At 37.7% G+C, this 8,052-nt stretch overlaps 1 pseudogene across 1 annotated transcript; it reads right to left on the bottom strand.

Annotated features, from left to right (window-relative positions):
* Positions 1–5,589: 5,589 nt before the first annotated feature.
* LOC306642799 (nucleotide sugar transporter SLC35D2-like) lies at positions 5,590–7,059 on the bottom strand (annotated as a pseudogene). Its single transcript has one exon. The product of its transcript is annotated as a nucleotide sugar transporter SLC35D2-like (transcript).
* Positions 7,060–8,052: the final 993 nt, after the last annotated feature.

Below are 8,052 nucleotides of genomic sequence, written 5' to 3'. Positions count from 1 at the left end.
AAAATAACAGAATGAATCAAACAACATTACTCTATGTAAATTTATGATTACACAAATGGTATGCCTTTACGCCTTGTACAAACGGAGAAACAACATGTATCCCATTTGTTTACAATAAAAAAAAACTGGAAAAAAAAGTAGGAATATATTATTATTTGTATTCAAAACTATTTTGCTTGTTCTGGACTTTATATTCTTTTTATTCGAACATAACATAACATAAAATAAAATGTACAAGCCCTAAGTGTTTAGTTAGAAGATTTTGAAATTATATACAACTGTGGAACCACCACCTTTTTCAAGATACCAAACTTTTATATTACTAAAGATAATTACCTTGTGGCCCCTTTCAGTCAATCCTACCCATCGAATTTTCTAAAGAAAAGTTATGGTCATACAATATAGTACACTGAGCATTCACATAAAACACCCTGTTAGGATCATTGTCAGTTTATAGAGTGCGTGCATCTTAATACTTGAAGGAGGCCTTTATTGGCATAGCAGGAAATGGCAAAATTATAATAGAGAAAAATTATAATTCATTGTGGAAAATAGCTATATTTAGAAAGAATAAAGAGAAAGTTTTAATTACATGAAACATACTTCCAAAGTCATGTGTCACTGTGTCACTAACTAAAAAAAATCACTTTCATTCACCAATTTAATTATGCATTCAGCATGATAGTTGAGAATGCTTGTCAAAAGTGGATCTAGCCAATTTTAGAAAGAATATCCTTAAGTTTTTCATTAGTTTAAAAGATAATGCTCCTTTATACTTTAATATCTGATGGGGTTTTCTATCAAGTGCATGGACTCACCTCAGAGTACAGACAAGATGAAGAAAGGGTAGCTGGAACTGATTGAGTTCAAAATAAAATGTCTTCCCACAGATATGAAAACTACTAGAACTCAGCCCTTCTTTTGCAGCAAAATAAATAACTTAAAATTTTGGTAGCTAACACAGGTATTTTATCTTGGTATTTTATGAGTGAAGAAATCTAGAAAGGTTCAAGGAGGTGGGTCTTGCTTGGATGTTGTGTGTCAAATGCTGGATGGACTAAGTCATCTGAAAGCTTCAGTGGGACTGAGCTCCAAGATGGCTCTCCCCAGCAGCTGGCAGTTGAGGTGGGCGACAGCTGGGAGCTCAGATGGAGCTATTTAACTGACATCTACACATGGCCTCTCCAGCATGATGATGTCATGGTAATCAGCATCCTGACAAGGCTAATGACTTTCCCTAGATGGAACATCACATGAGAATCAAGTACAAGTTACATGGCCTTTTTACCTTGGTCCTGGAAATCATGAAATCTCATTTCCACTGTTTTAGATAAGATAAAATGATAGCAAGGGTGCCCCCAATCAAAGGGAGAGACTGCAGGCACCACTCTTCACCTGCAAAGGGAAAAGTATCAAACAACAGCACTGGTGGGTACTGAGGCTGAAAGGACAAGGGTAGATGTGTTGAGAGAATCCTTTATGAGAATTCATTCCTTCATACACTCCCAAGAAAACCAAAACCATGAGAGAAGAGTTCTGTGAGGATGGGTTTTCAGAAAATACAGTTTTTTTAATATATATAATACATATATATATATATATATATAATATATATATATGTACTTACATTTGCCAGACTGCAAATATAAGATGGTACTAAACTCTTTGTTCCTTCCTTCCTTCCCTCCCTTCCTTCCTTCCATCCTTCCTTCCTTCCTTCCTTCCTTTCCTTTCCTTCTCTTTTATGAACTGGGGACTGAACACAGGGGCACTTTACCACTGAACTACATATCCAGCCATTTTCTTTCCTTTTCTTTTCTTTTCTTGAATTTTGAGACCATGTCTCACAAAGTTACTGAGGATGGCCTCAAACTTGTGATCCTCCTGCCTCAACCTTCCTAATTACTGGAATTACAGACATGTGATACCATGCCCAGTGGAACTACTGAATTTAGAAAAAAAAATCTTTTCTTTATTTAAAAGCCAAATAGCTCACCTACTGTTATTTTGAATTTAATTTTACTTGATCCTTATACTTTTTAAATTCTAAATTAAATTACTTTTAACTGATATATAAAACAATAATCGTGCTTATTAATGGAATGCCAAGTGATATTTTGATACACGCTTACATACATAATGTTTTGATAAGTTTAAACTTAGACACCAACTAATTTATCTTTAATTTTGGTGATAGTAAATATTTTTTCTTGTAGCTTTTTGAAATAGATGGCATTTTTCTTGTCTATACTTACCTTATTGTGCAAAAGCCCACCAGAACTTCTTGCTAGCATCTATCAACTTAGTACCTACTGACCAACCTCTCCCCATCTCTTACTCCTCCATGTTCTACTCAGCCTCTTCTACTCTCAACTTCTATGAGATCAACATTTTTTTAGATTTCACTTATCAGTGTAATCATGCAGTACTTGTTTTTTGTGCTTCATTTATTTCACTTAACACCATAAATGTCTGGATTTCAATTTTTATGGCTAAATAGTGTTCCCTTGTGTACATGTACTTCATTTTCTTATCATCAGTGGATGGACACAGGTGGTTTCTATTTATTTTCTGGCTACTTTGAACAGTGCTGGAACGTACATAAAAGTGCAGACTCCTTTCAACATAATGAGTTAATTTCATTTAGCTATGTACTTAGTAGTGGATTTGCTGGATCATATAGTAGTTCTATTATGACTTTCCTGAGGAAATTCCATAGTGTTCTTCATAATGGTTTTACTAACTTAGCTGCTTCCGATTAACAGTATACAATGGTCCTCTTTTCTCATGTCCTGGCCATCACCTGTTATCTCTCCTTTTTTTGACGGGAGCCACTCTTACTGGATCAAGGTGATATCCTTTGTGATTTTGATTTTCTTGGTTATTAGTGATGATGACCATTTTTCAAATACCTCTTGGCCATTCATGTGTCCTCTAAGTAATATCAAAAGACAATAGTTTTATAAAATAAGTACAATTTCTATAAATATAAGAACATAATGACTGGAATTAAAATGCTCTGAGAGCAAGCTGGGGGGCATAGCTCAATGGTAGAACACTTACTAGTTTGCATAAGGCACCGGATTTGATCCCCAGCACTAAACACACGTGCGTGTATGTGCACACACACACAAACACACACACTCCCAAATGCTCTCAGGGACTTGTGGTATTTTAATAAATTTCATGTTTCAGAAAAATTTTAGGTTTACCAAAAATGGCAATGTTAATAAACAGAATTCTCACACGTGCTACGTTCCATTTTTCTCTTCTTAGTAAACTCGTATGACTTGTTATTTAAAATTAATGAGGTTGGGGTTGTGGCTCAGTGGTAGAGCGCATGCCTAGCATGCGTGAAGCCCTGGGTTCGATTCTCAGCACCACATACAAGTCAATCAATCGGTAAAATAAAGGTTCATCAACAACTTAAAAAATATTTAAAAAAAAATAAATAAAATAAAATAAAATTAATGAGCCCTCAAAATACAATATTATCACTATAATTAATAAGTATATATTATCACTATAATTAATAAGTCCATTCTTTATTCAGATTTCCTCAGCTTTTAACCTGGCTACATGCTGTTTATTGTTTGTTTGTTTGTTTGTTTTCTATGTTGTAATTCCACCCAGACTCTCACATTACCCCCAGCCATCAGGTCTTCTTAGATTCTTCTTGGCTGTGACAGTTTCTCAGACTTGGCTTGTTTTTCATTACCTTTCCAGTTTTTAGAAATGTTTCATAAAATGTTCATTGTATGGGATGTATATGTTTTTAATATTAGACCGAAATTACTGATTTTGAGAAAGAAAGCCACAAAAGTGAAGTGCTGTCTCCACCACAACGTGTCAAGGATGCACATCATAAATGTACTTTATCACTCCTGATGTTGACCTTGACACCTCGCTGAGTCGGGACCTGTCATGTTTCCACACAGTGAAACTATCACTCTTCCTTCTTTCAGTGTTTTTGCTCTCTTTGGAAGAAAGTTGCATTTAATGAGGAAAAAGTCGAGCCCCAAATACTTGAGTGTGGCTGGCTATCTTGTAACTTATTTAGAAATCTTCATCAGACATTTATTTGTCCTCCCTCCCTTTTTATTTATTTGTAGTGTGTATTCTTAGAACCCAGGGGTATTTACTCAATTTTATGGTACCATCAGTACTACTCTATTTCATTGCAAAAGATACTCCAGCTTTGATCACACTTGTGCTGTTCCAGATGGCTCCTGTGTCCCTTTGACAAATTCCCATCATCGTGTTATTTGTTTTGTTCAGTCAAATAGTTATTTTATGGTGCCTTTACGATATTCCAGAACGACCTTGTATGTTTCTTTCCCTAATCCTCAAAAGGGAAAAACCTGGTTCTCATGATCTGCCATCCATTTTCTTGATGATTCAAGTAGAGAATAAATGTACAGAAGTGTCAGAATTCTAAATCTGTACACCTATGGATAACTTTATCTACATAAAGCACAAAGCCATGTATAACTTCTTTGATCCTTAGTTGCCTTTTGTACTAATTAGTTATACATGATAGTTCAATGTATTTTGGCATATTATAAATATATGGAGTATAACTTGTCATTCTTCTGATTGTACATAATGTAGAATTGCATTGGTAATGTAATCATATATGCACATAGGATTGTAATATCCATTTCATTTACTATCCTTTCTATCCCCATCTCCTTTCCCTTCCTTTCATTCCCTGTTGTCTAATCCAAAGTACTTCTATTCTTCCCTAACTGCATCTCCCCACTTATTGTGGATTATCATCTCCATATCAGAGAAAATATTCAGCCTTTGTTTCTTTGGGCTTGCCTTATTTCACTTAGCATGATATTCTCCGGTTCCATTCATTTACTGGCAAATGCCATAATTTCCTTCTTGTTTATGGTTGAATAATATTCCATTGTGTATACATACCACATTTTCTTTATTCATTCATCTGTGGAATGGTAACTAGGTTGGTTCCATATTTTACCTATTGTGAATTGAGTGACTATAAACGTTGATGTGGCTGCATCACTGTAATATGTTGCTTTTAAGTGTTTTGGGTATAAACTGAGAATTGGGATAATTGGGTCAAATGATAGTTCCATTCCAGGTTTTCCAAGTAATCTCCATACTGCTTTCTATAGTGGTTGCACCAATTTGCAGTCCCACAAGGAATGGATGAGTGTAGTTTTTTTTCACACATCGTCACCAACATTTGTTGTTACTTGTAATATTGATAATTGCCATTCTGACTGCAGTGAGATGAACTCTCATTGTAGTTTTAATTTGCATTTCTCTGACGCTAGAGATGTTGAATATTTTCTCATATTTGTTGACCAATCCTATTTCTTTTTCTTAACCCATTTATTCATTGGGTTATTTGTTTTTGTGTGGCTCAAGAAACAAGCCGAGCAACCTACACTGCATGAAAGATTGGTCCTTAGGTTTAAAAGCTGCACTCATTTCCAAAGTTAAATAAGTCAGCCTGCCATTATTGAGATATGAGATTACTTCCTACATTCATATTTTAGTCAGTTTGTGTTGCTCTACACTGCAATCCATTCTTGGATTCTTGGATTTCCTTAAATAAAAAAGCCCAGTACATGTTCCAGTTTGATATAAATTAATTCAAACAATATATGTAAAATAGAGTCAATTATAAGTTTTTCTCGTAAAATTTTAAAAGGCAGCAATCAATCCTTGGATTGTACAAGTGCAAAGGAATGGCATTTTCTCCATAATCATCTCGGTATCTGCGTAGCAGCTGCCAGAGTTCTGAGTTGATCAGAAACGGGCACACACAATTGGAGCAGTCCTCTGGTTACACTGCTCCTTTCCCCTTCATGTCCAGCTTGTTACTGGCTTCTGACTGTTTGTTCAGCTGTCCCTCAGTGAAAGTGATGTACGAGTACACCAGGCTCCCAGCAATACTGATATTTAAGCCAATGAAATTTGTCCATGTGAAAATATAATCTCCACCAAAGACCATTCCAATATAAGTTATTAATATATTCTTAATACAGCCAACTATTGTAGTTGTAAGGGCGGAATTATACTGAGTGCAGAGCACTGTGGCATACATCAAGATAAACCCCATCACACAGGAGAGGGTGAACTGCAGAAGAAAGAGGGTGTCAGCCCAGCCTTCAAATTCCATCGCCTTTTGTGCTTCTCCTGTGAAATATGCAATGGCCAGAGTGGGCAGAATCATGAACAGTGCGTTGTAATAGAGCAGACCATATTTTCCCAGCTCTTTTGAATCTAAGTTTTGTTTTATGTATACACCATTTGCTGCTGTCAGTATATCGTTTATTAGAATAAAAACATATCCTTGCAGATCAAATGCCAAGTCAGAGCTGGCAGCTACAAAGGCTCCAATAATCATTGCAAACACAGTCATCTTAATACCCCAAGAAAAAGTCTTCCTGAGTAAAACTCCTTCAGCAAACATTGTAAACAAGATGGAGAACCTTCTTAAAACTGTAAACATTGGTAAGTTCAGTTTCTTTGTGCTGAACAGTCCCGTGATTTGGTTCCCAAAATATAGTAGAGGTAGTGGAAACGTCTTTCGAGGTACATTTCTGTCAAGGTCAGGAAACTTGACTACTCTGAGTGCCTTTCCCACCCAGAGAACTGCCACTGTGGCCACCATCTGGCCAAGTCCAACACATAGCGAAGAGGGAAATCTGTAGCTGGTGAGCACGCTCTTGTTCACCACCACGAACAGGAAGGAGCTCACGCCGTAGAAGCCGGCGGCCAGCAGCTTCAGGAACACGGTCAGCGTTTCGGCCTACGCCATCCCCAGCTCCTCGTCATCTCTGTGTGTGGAGGATTTCGCGGGGGCTTCTCCTTTAACCCGAGCATGCTGACATCTATGCACTTCCGCCATGGCTGCCTCGGCGGCGCGGGCCTGTGAGGGGAGCGGCGGGAGGGCCTGGCGGCGGAGCCCAGTGGCGCGGGGGCCTGCGGCTGCTTACGGGGGACTCGCGGGGTCGGGGCCCGCGGATGGCGCTGATTGTACGCTCGCCGGCTCGGCTGCCCGCACGGCCGCCGCGCGTCCCCGCCCAGGGGCAGGGACACCCCGGTTCACACCCTCGGGGACTTTGCCCCGGCATTGTGCAACGCAGCGTTAGAGGGGAGTGGACGCCAGGCTTGGCCAGGGCAAGGGCTACGGCGGGGCAGCAACGACCCGAGCCCGGCTCCCCGAGGCAGAAGCCCGGGAACCACTCGGGGGCACTGGAGTGCCAGGCGGCCCCCAAATCTGGAAATTTTTAGTCTTCATTTTTATTTAGTTCTTTCTTTTTAAATTTCTTTAAAATCTTTTCCTTAGACTCATGTTTATTTAGAAGTATTTAGACATAGTTCATCTCTCCATTATTGATTTCTAATTTAATTCCACTGTGACCTGACAGCATATTTTGTATGATGTCTGTTATTTTAAATTTGATAAGTTGTGTTCAATAATCCAGAGTGACTGTTCTGAGAGCTTGAGTAATAGTGTATACATGTCAGTGAGATCAAGTTGGTTCAGAGTACTGCCCAGGTCAACTGTAATCTTACTGATTTTCTGCCTACCGGATGTATCCATTACTAGTAGAGATGCTAAAGTCCCCAACTACAAGAGTATCATCTACTTCTTGCATTTTTATCAGGATTGCCTGACATATATTGACATCTTGTTATTGGGCACAAACACATTAATGTCATCTCACAGAATTGACTCCTCTATCATTTTGCAATGCCCCTCTGTATAACTACTCTAGTTTTACTTTAAGAAGTGTAAATGTGGTATATCTTTCCTTATAGCTTCCCTTCAATCTATTTGTGTCTTTATATTTAAATGAAATTATTTTGGAAAACATATAGTTGAGTCCTGAGTTACATCCCTTCTAATAATCCGTTTTCTCACTGATATATTTAGACCTTTCACATTTAAAATGTTTAAAGGGATAGTTAGATAATATCTGTAACATTTAAATCTTTTTATTCAGTGTACCTGTTAATTTTAATTTTTTTCTTTTTTACTATAACATTTAATTCTATTTTATTTCC

The sequence above is a fragment of the Sciurus vulgaris genome (assembly GCF_902686455.1).
Source record: "Sciurus vulgaris genome assembly, chromosome: 13".
NCBI lineage: Eukaryota > Metazoa > Chordata > Mammalia > Rodentia > Sciuridae > Sciurus > Sciurus vulgaris.
This window is presented reverse-complemented; position numbering and strand designations above follow the sequence as displayed.